Below are 16,473 nucleotides of genomic sequence, written 5' to 3' on the forward strand. Positions count from 1 at the left end.
TTTACAACTGCAGATCATGCTTGTGTGCCCAGTTATTTCAATGTAATATCCTAAAATCACATTCAGAAGCAACCAGTTACCCACCCAAGTAAGCAATTTCCACAAAGACTAAAAATGTACTTCCTTTTTAAAGTCTCTAGACAGCAAAGAATGAAGTTAAGTGACCTGAAGTTCATTTTTCTCAATAAATAAAAATATGAATGTAGGCAGACTTAGAATGACATCAGATTAAGATTCTGGATGCTTTTCCCCTTCCCATCCCTGCCCCGCTTTCCCTGTCATTTCACTTACCCGCATGGAGGCAATTTAAGTAGCCTAAATTGAGACATTAGCAGCAGTTATCAACTGGAAAGGACCAGATCAAAAAGGGGCAGCGACATGAAAAGTTGCCATGAAAAGTTGAGGGCGCACAGTTAGGAGAAACTGTCTGCTCAGAAGAGGACACCCGGCTGCCAGCTGGTAAACGTTACCCAGAGAAATGCATCCAGCTTGCAGATTAGTCCTGCCAGGGGTACAAACGCAACACAGCCATCCCCAGGCACAGGCTCCTCAGGCCAGTCGGAGAAACACAACGATATTGCCTTCCCCATGCCAGTACAGCCTTTTCCGCTCTGCCTGTGTTAGCAAGGCTTGACCTGAATGAGCTCGCAACCACACTAGTTAGGTATCTTTCCTGGCGCTTTATTAGACCAGTAGCATTGGATTGGCGCCGGCTGGGTATTTACACTGACTTACATATCAGCTAAGTCCTGCTACCACTGGAGCTCTGAAAGCAGAGTGAAAAGGCATCTATTTGGTCTTGCAGAGCCCATGCTTAGCCAGAGTTTCCATAACCGGGTTTATCCCAGCACCTCAGATCCCCTGAAGAATACAGCACGGGCCACGCAGTTGCGCTACGAGCCTCAGAGCAGGGAAATCAATGTGTGTTCTGATCACACATGGGAGAAGAAAAAGCTTCACGCTTTCTTTTACAAAAAAGAATGGTGTCCACTTTGGGAATGAAGAGGAAACATTTGTAAATACTGTCATGTTTCTCGGCTTCTGCAGGATGCCCTGCTCTCCCCTCCGTAAAAAAAGATGCTGGGCTGTAAGCTGCAGGAGCTGCTTCGCAGGCAGCTGGGCCATCATCTCAGCAAAGGAGGAACAGACAGCTGTACACTTATCCCAGGCACATGTGCCTCAGAATAAACTTAGGCTTAAAAGGCTCTGGTCTAGATGTACGTACTGCACCCTGATTAAGCCGGACTTCCAGTTCTAGCACAGCCCTAGGCACACCACAAGAGCTTCTTCTGTTCTGAGCCACAGCATTTATTTAAACCATTCTGATCGTAGCAGCATATATCATTATTAGCCTCTGTTTATCCTGTTTGGGGGGGGGGGGGGAAAGGGGGCTCCTTTATGCTTTTATGTGTGTATATATAAAAACATATATATATATAAAAACATACATATATACGTGGGTCAATCGCTCCTGAAGCGGCAGAAGCAGCAGCAGCTGAGCTGCCCCAGCTCACAGGCCACCGTATGAATGCAACGTGCCACTCATTTTGGTTTTCCTTAACAAGTCGGTCTGTAATTTGCGGCAGTCCAGGCTGTGCAATGAAGCAGCTATTGACAAACAACGGAAGGCAGAGAAACGCAGACACAAAAGAAACGATCTGCACAAGCAGCTGCTGAATCAGACTGAGAAACTGATCCGACCAAATATTTATTTTTGGCCAGGTCATTTTTCAGTCAAATTAGTTCTCTGATCTGGCCCACCTGCACTAGCTTTAAGTATTCAAAGGACACCTGGAACCATCTCTGCAGAAATGAAGAAGGACAAAAGGAGCAGGGGACAGATACGAGGCTCAATACAGCTGTCCCAGCATCAACACTCCCTGCTCCTGGAAAGAACCCCATAATTTCTGCACTTGAATTTTCAGACTATAAAACCAAAGTATTTCTTCTCTCCTACATCTTCGCTGATTTACAGGGCTATAACCTCACTAAATTCACTGGAATGTCTTCAGTGGATCTTAGACGGGGCACAAATTATTAAAAGAAACACACCCAAAGACAACACAGGGTCCAGTGTTATCTTCTAGATCTATTCAAAGCTAGTAATAGGTAACTTGCCTTGAAAATGTGACTAACCACTCTCAGTTAGGCTGCTGTGCTCTTTAATATGAATTAAACTGGCCTCTTAAACACCCAACCGAGACAAGGCTATTTTGACAAATCTTCACTGTTCTGAAAGACAGCTTTCATGCCAAAACATCCAAGCTCACCACATTCATGTTAATTTAATTGCTCTGTTCCTTAAGACTAACCTAACAATCAGTTCAGAACAGTCGAGAATCTGACTGTGCGCGTAAAAAAAAAAAAAATCTGGCTATTAAAAGTTGACTTTGGGCTGCATCATACAGCTACGACAATCCTGCATTTACCTGTATAGTTAAACACATAAATGCAGACTATACAGGAGTTTACACCAAAATCAGAAATTCTGTGGCAGTTATTTAGAAGCAAAACAAAAAAAAAGACAGAACTAGCTAAGTCCAGTCAAACCTTAAAAGCAGGCTGAAACAAAAAGGATGAACAAGTATCCCAAACGCACCAAAAATTACCCTTGAGCAAAAGCCCTAAAATAGCTTTGCAGCCTGCCCTGAAGCTCCATGAATTCAGATGAAGAAGTCTGGAAGCCAAAGGGCCCCGATGAAGTATTTTCTGTCAGCAACTGTCTTTTCTGTGATATTAAAGGGGCTCCGGCTCAACATTTGCCCCCTTACCGCAAGCTGCGGCTCTATTTCATAGCTGATGTGGTTTCCCATGGGGGATACCCATGGCCACACAGAGATTACTGGACAAAACTAGCACTTTCAGCTTCATGCATGGTTCAAAATTATTTGATGCGTTTGCCACAAAAAAATACACATACTGCAGCCTTCCCTAGGCAAGTCAGCTCCACTCCCAAGTTAGGCCTTGGGCTCCACAACTGCTAGGGCAGTCCCCGTGATCCTCCTTCTCCCACCATACTATCTAGGCTGTTTTGACTTTTTTTGGTCAAATAACTCAAGGCACAACCCAGCAGCTCATGCAAGACACTAATAGGCCATAAAATGTCATGTTTTAAATGCCTGTCTTCGTGGGATTTTCAAGAACACACACAGTGTCAAACTTTCCTTTTTTACCCTCCTCTATTTTATGAGTGACAAAGCCAGTTTGAACCAAATTAAGCACAAATATTATGCTGGCTGAGATATCCTCCACTGAGATTCAGCTGAAAACAGAATTTTTCTGGGCAAGTTATAAATCCTGGAAAAAATCCATGGTTATTATGGAAAGAATGACACAAGCTTAGCTACAGCACCCCTAGCAAACTCTACTGGAACAATACTACTACAGGGAGAGTTTATCAGAGGAGTCAAACATTAAAATAGGTCAGGATAGGGCTGGGAAACAAGCTCCCAAATCCTTGGGCAGTCTAAGGAAGTGACATGCTCACAAATCAAGTTAAGTGGTGTGGAAAAGCAGCCAACTGAGAAGGCCTTTTACTACTAGCATCGTAGCTAACCAAGCAACGGCACCAAGGGAAAGGGATGGGGGAAGAGGAAGAAAAGGCAGCAAGAAAAGGGAAATTACCCAGAAGCTTGAAATTCCCAGCCAAAGAAGCTAAAGTAAAGTAACAATTCAACAAGAGCACAACTTGTAAACTAGCAAATTAAAAATAATCATCCTTCAGGATATTTATTTAGTATAAGAGGATATAGATAGGCTGAATCGTTGGTCAAGCACCACAAGAAAAAACCTTCAGGGCAGGGGGAACAAACCTTGATGTGATTAGCTAGCAAGAGAAAGCCAAAGGTTTCATGTCTACCTGTGAAATAACACATGGATCTGCTAAAGAAATTTACAGTCTTCTATCAAAACTACAGAAATCTGTTCATGTTGTGGGAACAAGAGAGAATTCAGGGAGAAAGATAAGGGGGCACACGGGAAAAACAGTACGTGGCAGCCAAAGCACACCACCCTTTTGCAACATGGGTAACGAACTAGCTGGTGAAGGCCAGACAGTTTGTTCCAGCTGCACGGCGGAGGAGGGAGCGATACGGAGGTATCACGGTCCTCCCCTGACCACAAAGGGTTGCATCCCAAAAAATAATTGCTGCTCACAGACTAACTGTTGACCTATAGTACCCCCAGCCTCATTATCCCTGCTTACCATATTAAAAATCACGCCCTTTGCTGCATAACGATATGTAAATAAGGGGGACATACCCCCAATAACCGCGCAAATGGCAATCTGGCCAATGAAGTATGTCTGCCGCGCTTCCACATCCCACCTTCAGCAACTATAAAACAGAGGAGAGCTCACTAAAGTTTCTGGAAGGGAAGAAAACTGAACCGCCGACCTGTTCACTGGAGATTGCTGACGAGCGAGCCTCCTTCTCCCCTCCCCCAAACAGGGACGCCTCTTTGGTAAGACTCGCGCCTCCGACAAACGTTGGACGTTACCCGGGAAAATATATTATTATTGAAAGCGCTTAATTGTTAGTTTGAGCTCATAGAAAGAAAATTTGTAGCAGCAAGTGCATTTATCAACGGCAATTCCGAACCTGTTGTATCTGTCGCTTTAATAAAATCTTATTCTTTTTACTTTGCGAAACTGACCCAGGGAAAGTCCTCAAACAGGGGGGCTCTGGCAGGCAAACGTAAATTATAAAGATAAGGAAGGGCCTTCCGTCCCTCCCTTTCACGCGACACATGTCTACAGGGCCCATCAGAGAACAATGAGCCTCCACACAATGGAGGAATAAAAACATGCCAATTCTTTTTAAACTGCTCAGAAGTCCTCATTTCTTTTTGTCCTCAGCAGAAACCAAGAACTTCACAACAGCTTTGCCATCATCAAGTGTTTCAGTGATAGCTGATGTTTTTGGCTTGGTTTTTGTTCTTCAAATCTAACCTTGTTTGCTGGTGTCCCATATTTTAACAATCCTTAGGTATCATTTTCATTTCATTTTAAAAAAAAAAAATTAATTGAATATTTAGCCCAGACAGGATTTCAGGAACATTCACTAGAATATGCAAAGAACATCAGTCCAGTATTATCCGCACCATTAAAATGCTTTCCGTTTGGGAAGCCTGTTGAAAAGATGCATGTTCAACAATAACGGAGAGCTATGGGCACTTGGGTAGGGTTTTTTGTTCTTACTTCTTAGGGTTAATTACAGTTTTAAACTTCCTTGGGCTAGGGCACACTAACAACTGTAAGGAGCTAAAAATACAAAGACCAGTATCTCAGCACACATTAGATCAACTGTGTTTTAAGGACTAAGATTCGGCATCACAGGAGTTTTGTATCCCGCCTGGGCAGCAACAGGTCAAGGAAAGCAGAGCAACACTGAGGCTGTAAAAGAAAATAAAAACACTGATTTCTAAAGAACTAATTAAAAAAAAAAGTAAGCAAAATTCACTGCTAAGCAACTATCACAAATCAATACTCTTAAGAGAAAAACCACAGAGCCCTAGAGAAGCACAGAACAAAAAACAGCTATGGGACAATCTCTCAGCTTATTTTATTCAGTTCTCTGGGGATGCTTAAGTACCATTTACTGTGTTCCCTTACTGGGATTTACCCTTTACCTCCAGACCTTTGTTTTAATTATTATTATTTTTTTAGTCTTGAGAGAGAGCAAGAGAGAGATTAACCTCTAATAATTATTTCCCAACAATTGCACCAATTCTGTCCCTAGGGTTAATCATACTTTGCTACACCAAACAGACAGCAGGAGCAGAGCAGAGCAAAAGCCAAAGCTTCACCAGGGAGAAGACAGAAATACGTGCTTCCTTCTGATCACACAACCACTAACAGACCATCGAGTCCATAATTAGGTAGCCAAAAGTTTACTGGACTCAGTGGAGTCTGTAAGATTCAGTCGCTCATCTATTAATAGTAGTAAGCACAGTAGCTCCAAACTTCACTACCAAGCTTTCTAGTCAGTAGACAGTTAGATACATGCAGCCCAACCACGGTCAGCAAGCCACTGGATTTTGCCATATACTTAATTACCCCACTGAATCAGGGCTTAAACGGTGCTTCAGTAACATCAGAAGGGGACCGAAAGCCACCTAGTGAAATAAACAGATTTTAAAGTTGCTAAATCGCACCCCAGTGGCCTTACTTTTGCCTGCTTAACTCATTTTAAAATTCCAGGTGCAGGAGCAAAAACAGGATGGAGACCATATTTCCCCTCAGTTTTAAAGCTGCAGGTCATTCTTATTTCCTGGTACTTTATCCCTCTTGTCAACGTTTTTGACAAGAGCAGAAATCACAGCCATGCCCTCAAAGAGTAGCCAAGCAGCAATCTGAGCTGGAAGCTATCATCGGCGGGCAGGGGGAGCCCACACTGCCCAAACACTGCTTCCATCTCCCCAAATGTAGTATCATTGCCAAATCTTATACAACCTGCTTACACAAAAAGGGCCAGTTGCACAGAGGATGTAAATCAGCACAAACTTCTCTGATTTTAACAAAGTTCTCCAACTTACACAAGCCCAGGGCACAAAACAGGAGTTTCCAGGAAACTGCCATGAAGTTTAGGTTCCTGCACATTTAAAACTTACTTCCTCCATCCTATCATTGAAGTTACAAAAAGAAAACAAAAGAAAAAAGGGGTAGAAAACCCCAGGAATGAGAAGCTGTAGAACTGACAAGAGGGATCAGAAATGTCAGCTAAATTCGACTGCGAAATGACACAGTGCTGATCATCAAAAGAAGGGAAAAGAAGGCTATACTTACACAGCATTAAACTGCAAATTACTTGCTCAAGTTATCTTATATTTTACAAGCACTGAACTTTGCAACCTGGATGTTCTTTACAAAACACATGGCACCAAAAGCTCTTTCTACTCCAGACCAAGAATATGTACCCTATACCTAACCCATGTTCAAAGACATATATTTAAAACAAAACAAAACAAACATCCCAAGAACCACCTCTCCACTATGGCCTTCCTACAGTAGTTCTTTAATTTGCACAGGTTTGATCTTTTAATAAATATATATATATATATCTAGGATAATATTTGGAGACTGAGAAGTAAGATGAAACATGGTTGCTTATCAACCAATAAGTGGTCACACCCTATTGCAATGAAGTGCTTTCAAAGAGAGATCACGTCTTTCCCTGCTCACCCATACGGAAAGGAGTAAGATGCCCTAGTGATTTCTCAAAGGCAAACAAGCATGTATTCAACAGCTTCAACCCTGTTAAAAAGCCAGGTTACATGACACAGCGTAAAGCTGAAGGATCCTTGGAGAGAGGGTGCAAACAATCCCAGAACCCTCAAGAAAACTTCCAAATATATTAAGCTAGAGAAGGAGGTCAGCAGTAAGGAGATATTTGCTGCAGTGTTCAGCAAGGTTAAGAACAGAATTCTCAACCTGGAACGCAATAGGACTGCAAACCTCTCCGGTACTTTGAGAAAAAGAAATTGCATGGGTAGAGTTTCCTGGAAAAAGAAGAGAGTCACACATGCTTTGTGTGTTATGGTAAAGCACCTTCCCCTCAAAAAATGTCTAGCCTATTCTTCTTACTCAAAAAGCTCTACAGAAAAACAGTCTTAAGGAGCTAAAATGAGTCCTCATATTCCTTTTAAATACATCTCACAGTCAGTAGATAAGGTACAAGAAAAACATGCAATACCACGTATTCTTCCCAGACATACCTGAGAAGAGACGAAAAAATATAATATTTAAAAGAAATGATCTCGTATTGACAGCACTTTGCAAGCCACTCAGCATCATACCACCGCTCTAGGGTAGTCCAGGAAACCTCACAAAACGAGCAGGGAAAGGACCTTGGGAGATCACGAGCCCTACCCCAGAAAGGCCCCACTTTCACACAGTCACTGAGGCTGGAAGGGACTGCCAGAGATCATCTAGTTCAACTCCCCTGCTCAAAGCAGGTTGCCCAGGACCATGTCCAGTCAGGTGCTCAATATCTCCAAGGATGGAGACTCCACAACCTCTCTGGGCAACCTGTTCCAGTTTCTGACCACTCCCTCAGCGAAAAAGAGGGTTCTAATGTTTAAATGAAGCTTCCTGAACTTTAATTTGTGCCCATTGACTCCTGTCCTTTCACAGGATACCACTGAAAAGAGTCTGGCTCCATCTCTACTCCCCTCCCATCAGGTATTTATACACACTGATAAAATCCCCTGAGCCTTCTCTTCTCCAGGCTAAACTATTCCACGTCTCTCAGCCTCTCCTCGTATGAGACACTCCAGTCCCTTAATCATCTTTGTGGCTCTTTGCTAGACTCACTCCAACAGGTCCATGTCTCTCTTGCACTGGGGAGCCCAGCACTGGACATGCTCCAGACGCGCTCTCACCAGCGCTGAGCAGAGGGGGAGGATCACCTCCCTCAGCCTGCTAGTGATGTTCTTCCCTAACGCAGTCCAGGATGTCGGCCTTCTCTGCTGCAAAGCCACACTGCTGGCTCAGACTCAGCTTACCGAGTATCAGGACCCCCAGATCCTTCTCTGCAAAGCTGCTTTCCAGGCAGTCAGCCCACAGCCTCTACTGGTGCATGGGGCTGTTCCTCCCCAGATGCAGCACTTTGCAAGGATTTTGCAGAGGCAGAAGCTGAGGTCCCACATTCTGGCACTTTATCCAAGGCCACACAGTGAGAAAAGCGTTAGAATCGGGCCTATAAAAGAAGAGGAATCTGGTTCCCTGTCCAGTGCTCAAATAACTAAAAGACAGCTTTTTATAAATAAAAAACTATTAATGGAAAGAAAGGACATAGGCTGGTTAAACAAGTTTTTCTGGCCAATACGGATCTTGGATTCAGTAGCTACCATGAATACCATATGAGCAGATGACAAAAAAGAGCCTTCAAAATTGTTGCTGTGGAGGAAAACGAAAAAACTGATCTAGTTTTTATTTCTTTTCCATATGCAGAACTGGTAATCCTATCAAACTACTGTGTGCAAGACAGTACAATAACCAAAGAGCTTTTTCCCCCTTGTGTATAATTTAGATGGACATCTTTTTCAGAAGACAAACCATCTAGTCAGACCCTAGCTAGAACATCTCCGATGCTATCATAATCTTGCAGTTGCACAACCCAACTGATGCAACTTACCTCTCTTTATTCTGAGGACAGTCTTTAATCAAGAAACCACTATGGACTACAGAAAATAAGTCTGGAAGCAATTTCAAAAAGTCATTTAGTCTCCTGCATCCATAATGTTGCAGAAACTCCTCTTACCCTCATGCATTCCCCTCTGAAAGGGAACAGTACAATCCTGCAGATGTTCTCCTTCCCAAGCAGGGTCTGTTTAACTCGAGCAAACAGCAGCAATTCCTACCCCAAAGTTCAGAGAAAGCTCAGCTGTTGGGTATCAGCTGCTTATCCACAGTTTACAACGCAACCTGCTACAGCAACCTGAAACTACTGCTGCTTCACTATAAAACGATATTTCCATAGTGGGAAGGGAAGCAAGAATCATCTCCAGCTAATCTTTTCCCGCTCAGAAATCAGAATCCCAGGAATACGAGCACACATCAGTGGGACTGGGCCACGGAGCACTGGAGGAACTGCAGATAAAAGGTCTCTTAGGCTGCAGTTCATTGATAAGTTATCTTTGGGAGTAAATCTGACTTCAGCTACTCCTGCCTCCACTTCACCATTGTCCTCTCAGGAAACCACGTTTCAACTAGGCTGACACCAGAGTTAGCAAAGCAGCATTATAAAATAAATCAGGAAACTGATTTCCTTAAACAAACGGCTTACAAACGTTTTCAAAGGCAACAAGCCTTTTTAAACAAGATAGCTCCTTGAACTCATTCACAACACAAAACAGAAACCTTGTGCTAGCATAACTGAAGAAGGAAAAAAGGGAAGGAGAAAAAAAAAGCAAAAGGCCAGAATTCCTTATCCTCAGGGAAACGCAAAAGCTGCAGCTCACACACTGTCTGGGCAGCAACGGCAGGTGATAAAATGCATCAGGATGCTTTGCAGCTATGCTAGTAGCTGCAGGCCCCCAGCCGGGAGATCCTGACCTAAGTGAGCATACGTCACACAGCAAAAGAAACACTGCGTTTGTAAGGGGTAAGGGGACGAGGCCAGTTGCTAATCCGCCAAACAAATACACAACACTTTACTAGCCCACGGTCACAAAGAAAAACTGCAGCAGAATTGGAAACTGGGACAGTATCTTTGAATATTAAATTTAATATTCAGCTTACCGTCTGTCCATCAGCACCCCCAGCTCCTTTTTTTCCTTAAAAAAAGAAAAATCTTTCCTTTTAAGAAAGGGAAAAATAGTCCAGATCTCACAACATTCAACTCATTTTAAGATACTGCAGCACCTCAAAAATCAGAGGAGATCCACCTAGTGAAAGGTGCAGAATAAACTGTTAAACTCTCTCCCCATCAGATTACAGAGGTACCTCCCTCCCTCTGCTGATTACAAATGGGGACTCAGTGATGACTTAGTGAACTAAGTCATCCTATTTTTAAACACAATTTTAAAAAAATCAACCAACCAACCAAAAAAAACTATTTAAGTATGCATTCAACAGGTTGCATGGAAAAATTCCTACTTCAGCTTAAACTATTGCTTAATTTTACATGAAAAAAATATACATAAAGTTAAACCAGAGCCACCCATCCATGATTGGCAGAATGGCACGAGTCCAGCCAAAGCAATACATCATGCATGCCGTCATTTCTACATTATTTCTTAATTGTTCCAGTTATACACCACATTCCTGACTTCACATGAGAAGCACAAAGCAGCACATGTTGGCATTGAGACGACTGAAGCCATCCCATCGTTGCATTAATCAACCTCCTTCTGTTCGCCTAAAAATGGTGTAGAAATAAAAAAAGGTAAGACTCATATGGCTTCCAAACTACTTAAGAAGGCTAAACGTGTACAGGGCAAAGAAGCCTCAGTCACAGGGACTCAGCCCCTTCATTCGCATACGAGGAACCACAGAACTCGAAAGGGAGTGCTTAATGGGAGAGGGAGTTTTATGGGGTTATTAAAGGAGTCCATAGGCTTCCACTTCTTCCTCAAGCAATTCCAGCTGGAAAAAAATCCCACTTTCTTCTACCCCCTCTGAACAGGCAGCTCTGCTCCCAAATGAGGCAAATGGTTTTTGAATAATTTATGCCCTTTAGTCATACCTATGAGCAGGAAGGGAGGGAGGGAGGGAAGGGGGACAAAAGAGAACGATGAAACATTTACGGCGAGGCTGTCACCATCAAGGGCATCCATCTGAAAATTAGAGTAAATAACACTTCCCACAAGAACTTCAAGTTTCTCATGCACTTGCAGCTATTTGGCCACACAACGTATCAAAAGCTTTCCAACTACCAGAAATTACAGCCATACCAAGAGACTGGATATGACTCGTAACCAATTTTATGGTTGAGTACTTTTCTTACATTATTAGAAAACAACCGTGCTACTCATACATTCATTCCCATTAGAGTGTTTCAAACAATTAACCAAAAGCTTCAGAATAATTGTATACTTCAAGTCAATTATTTAGACACAGAGGATATAAGTTAAGCTCTGCCTTCCTGAGAAGTAATCCAGAGTTCCACTCAAAACAAGGCATCTTCTGCATTTTAACTAAGTAGCCACAAATAAAAGATGTTCAAAAGCATACTCTTTACCCATATCATGTTTAATTTTTTTCCTCTCTTATATTTTTAATAGTTAGAAGTTTGTATCGGTATTCTCTCTCCTCTCAATGGTTTCAAAAGAGATAAGATCAGACTGATGATACACTGTTAAAATACATTTCACCATACAAAGCAGCTTAAACCAAAATACTCAAAGCCTCAGTCTCGTACAGCATATATAAACACAAGCTTTGGCAAACAGATGATCCCAATGATTTCAGAACAGGAAAGCCAACATGCTTAACCTTAATCATGCAGCACAGTGTTGTGTGGGAGCAAGATCTTAGTGAATCAGCACTACACACCACTAGGGCTCTACTTAAGTGCAGCTGTAAACACAGTTGTGAATTATATAAGAACAGCAAGAGGTCTGGTTCATGGTGCTATCACGACACTGAGGAAGCACTGGATTAACAGCTAGGTACATTTGAGACCTCTCCTTTCAGACTCAAACTAAGAGCTTTCTAATCTTGATATTATCCCTTCTGAATATGTTTTTATAACCCACATTTGTCATACTTAGTCATCCCATTCTTTTCTTCAATGGCAAAATACAACTTCTTAGTCAAGGGCAGTCATTGCTTAATGATTTTAGCTAATGTACTATAAGGAACCTGAAGAAGTTAGACTAAGCCAGGGAACACAAACATTTCCTTAACACTGTTCAGAACCTGACTAGACTTGTTTTAACCTCTAAACTAATGACCATTCTGCAATATGCCAAAGATGATGATTAATAGCTTTATCCTTTGTAGCCAATAATTTCTTAATTGCTGTTTTCTAATTTGCATCTTTCTCATTTCCTTCCTTGAAAGCCTCCGTCATTCCAAAAAGGGAAGGCTGCTACATAAATCAAGTTAGCTACTGCGCTACCCTACTGGCGATCCCATTGTCCAGCAGAACAAAATATCTTTCATGCCGTGGTATTAAGAACTAAAATGAGGGAGGAAATATAGAAAGATGCAACTAGGTTTGCAGCTTTCCTCTGCAATTCCTTCAGCCAATCAAACCATTTTGAAGGTCCTTGCTCTCCTCCTTCACAAACATCCCCACTCATTCCTGCACACCGCACCAGGGTGAGCATGCCAGCTCAGGTATGCCAACTCAGCAATCCCAGTAACTACACCAAGCCAACGCTGCTGTCACACATGCACAAAGATATACCAGACAGCACTTTTTTTAGGTGGTTTTTTTTTTTACTTTTTTTTTTTAAACCATTTCACAGAGGTTTGAAGCACAACGAGCTGAGTCAGATGAGAGATGGGGCAGAAACTTCTTAAGCAGCATTCTCTGCTGAATGAACCATAACACAGAAAACACAGGCTAAACTTCAACAGCAAGCTTGCTCTACGTAATATTGCCACAGCCGTCAAACAACCAGGAACAACTTCAAGATTTTTATTAATCAAAGTAGATGTTTCCAATAAATTGTAGGCTTTAATAATGTCAACTAATTCACCTTACTTGAAATGGTGTCCCAAACTTACCTTCACTGGCACTTAGCAGTGAACATCAGGTCTGCGGATGAGCTCCAGCTTCTCAGAATCGGAGCCATGCATTGCAGGTCAAAGGCAGCAGAGTCTCATGTTTTAGATTCAGAGGCCCTAGACTTAATGTCCCTTGCCAACGCACATTCTAGGCTGTTCAGATCCAAGACCTTCCCTACGTAACTGCAAATTAACTCACTTGTTTTGGCTGTGCATTCACACATTCTTTAAAAATTTTTCTTTTGAGGAAACTCAAGTTTCCTTGCCTGAACACATAGTAAGCACTTGTTACTGAAATGCTTTCTTGCTTCTTCACACAACATTCGTAATATTTTCATTCTTTTCACTTGGCCACACAAAAGCTTTCTTTAGGCTCGAGTAAAACTTTACATACACTAACTTGAGTTTTGGTAGAAGCTGTTGTGCTGAAAACACAGAAATACTTAAACAAAAAGTGCAAACTCAAACTTAATAAAACACAGACTACTGAATCTCCCACCAGCTGTTTACCTAGCAAGAATATACGAGTATATAAATGCTGATGTTTTTCAAAATAGCATGTAGAATTTGGCCACACATCTTCCATTAAAATAAACTCAGCTTCACATACAACCCACACCAGGTCTGGGATCTGGATGCTCAGACCAAATTGCCAACCAATCTGCAGAAAAATGTTTTGTGCTGTCCACTTAGCTTATCCTCAATTTCAAGGAAGCAAAACAAGTGGTGTAGCATGTTTTCAGTTTCTCCTGATTCCAAGAACACACAGTGGATCCCGCAAGAAGGCTTTGAGGTGCATGGAAAAGAATGCCACGTTATATATTAAACAGCTGCCTGTTATTATGATACTGTCTATGGTCATCAGAAAATCCTGTACAATTAATAATTTTCACTAGCTCTTTGAAGACTGTATTTTAATCCTCGTCTACAGAGACCTAGAGATGGTCTGAAACAGTCCCTCACAGTCCGCCTTAAAAGAAAGAAGTTTTAGAAATGCTCTGAATGATGGTTTCTAGTGGGGAAAAGGGAGACACAAGATGACAAGGACACCTCTCTTTCAAGTTACAACTATGTCTGGTTATTACTGCTGCTTCATTCTGTCTTTTCTAAGACTGCCTTCTCCAGGCAACTGGCCCTTTACAAAGATGTCATATAAACTTTCAGAGTATTCAGATATTCTAAAATCCATTGCCACAACACAGAAGCCCTTAGATGACCATTAGCTTTACAGAAGCATGGTGGGTTGAGTGTGGAAAGAATAAAGTTCACTTTAAAAACGTCATTATGCCAAAAACTTCCAAGCTACTATTTAGCAAGCCTGCCAAAACATTTAGAAAACATGCTTTTGAATTTGAGCCTGCAATCACAGAAAAAGAGGCTTGGGAAGGAACCTCTCAAGTCAGCCAGTCCATCTCCCCCACCCTAAGGCTTGGTCCATTACACCTACAACATTCCTGACAGATGACCAAATAACTTGTTCTTAAAGGTCTTTAGCAATAGAGACTCCATAAGTCCACAGTAAACCTGACTAGAAAGTACTAAGCTTAAAAAAACCCACCCAAACAGCAAAGGGGATTTAGGCTGGCTTTCAAATGGTGAGGCTACTTAAAGCTCTGGAAAAGACTGCCTGGGGAGGTCGTGGAGTCTCTGTCTCTAAAGGCTTTTAAGAAGAAGGGCAGGTAAAATGGAATAAACCTTTTCACCAGGTACAGAGTATTCTTGACAAATTCATGTTGTCTACAAGTATTAGCTAAGCATTTACAAACTGCTGATTTGCCTTATTTTTCTTCTGGAAACTGAAGTTGACTGGTCTACACTTAATTTTCTTCCTCTTTTTTTAAGATGCCCCACTCCTCCAGAAGAAACTGGTAAAAAGCCCAAATCGTGCTTAGCGGAGACTCTTCCGCGCTGAAAGCAAATGTCTTGCAACTTTAACACTGCACCAGGCAGTTTTAAGAATTCTAGGCTACATTTCATCAGATTCCATGACTTCAAAACAACCCACAAACTTGCTGACGTGCTCTAAACTGTTCTCTTCTATTTTAGCACAAGTTCGTAGTCTTTTGCCACTAGTAATAATTGCATTACCCATCTGATTACACAAAGTTATTAACAAGGACAAAAGCAAAGGCACTAAACAGTTCTTTCTGTCTTAGTGTAACCCACTTTTCCTTCCCAGCAAATAACAGAAAGCAAGGAGCAACTGGTTTTAGGGGAGCTCAAACCCAGAGCCTGTTGTGCCTAAAACAAAAGTAGTGGCCACTACCCCACAAGACAGCACCTACAAAATATTTCAGAACCCCCACGTGAAATGAAATGGCTGTAAAATTACAGTAAACTTGAATGTTTTATTCCACAGACAACTATATGCAATGTGAGATGTGTCGATTGATTAATTTCACTATATTAGACCAACTGGCATAGTTTATTTGGGCAAACCTACATTTAATTCAATAGGATCCTTGTGCAATTACTGAATACGGGATTTGTCACTTAACTCAGAATGGCAGCTCTATGGAGGCTGATTTTAATAGACCATAAGGGGATGAACTGGTTAATTATGAAGCATACATGTATCTTCATAATTCATTTTCACAGAACCACTTAAGGCTTATTTATGTTACTGTGTTGCACTGAATTAACACATGCAAATTAAATGGGCTAAACATTAAAAATGTCTGCCACAAGTTAAAATCAATAGTTAAAGGCTGCTGTTACCACTGCGCAGGGGGGAGGGGGGGGTGGAAATCCTTACAGACTGGACTGTTTCAAGCCAAGTGCAAAAAGAGGTAACGCTCAGGAGAACTGCACTGGCAATCCAAGAAACCCACCTGAGCAAAAGTCAAAAGATTTGTCATTCTCTCATCTCAAGCAGTTACGTCAGTCAAAAACAAAGTCTTGAAGTGACTGGCTCACATGCAGACATGCAAAGTTTTGACAAATAAATCCTGTTCCTTATATTAGCTCATTCCATACTTTCCTTAGAGGTATAAACGCAAGATACTTGGAAGTAGAGAAGTCCTCCAGGAAAAAACCTATGTACCACAGACCTGTGGAAAGGCAAAAGCAAGATACGCTACCTAACACATATCAGAGAGCAATGTGGGGTAACTTCTTTATGTGCCAGACTTCTACACTTAACTTTTGAACACGGTTCTTAAAAAGCAATATTGAACAGTGAGCTGAACATAATAAACTCCTAGGCAGCAGGAAGCAAGCCTGAAACAATGTCTTCTATTGTTACACTTACCGGATAATGTATGTGTTTAAGAACTAGCGCACATCTGCTCTGCAAG

The 16,473-nt window shown here is 41.8% G+C and overlaps 1 protein-coding gene across 2 annotated transcripts in view; it reads right to left on the reverse strand.

The window, feature by feature from the left end:
- The window catches only part of LRP5 (LDL receptor related protein 5), a 170,439-nt gene that overhangs the window by 113,252 nt on the left and 40,714 nt on the right, over positions 1-16,473 (reverse strand). The window lies entirely within an intron of this gene.

The sequence above is a fragment of the Apteryx mantelli genome, chromosome 4, assembly GCF_036417845.1.
Source record: "Apteryx mantelli isolate bAptMan1 chromosome 4, bAptMan1.hap1, whole genome shotgun sequence".
Lineage (NCBI taxonomy): Eukaryota > Metazoa > Chordata > Aves > Apterygiformes > Apterygidae > Apteryx > Apteryx mantelli.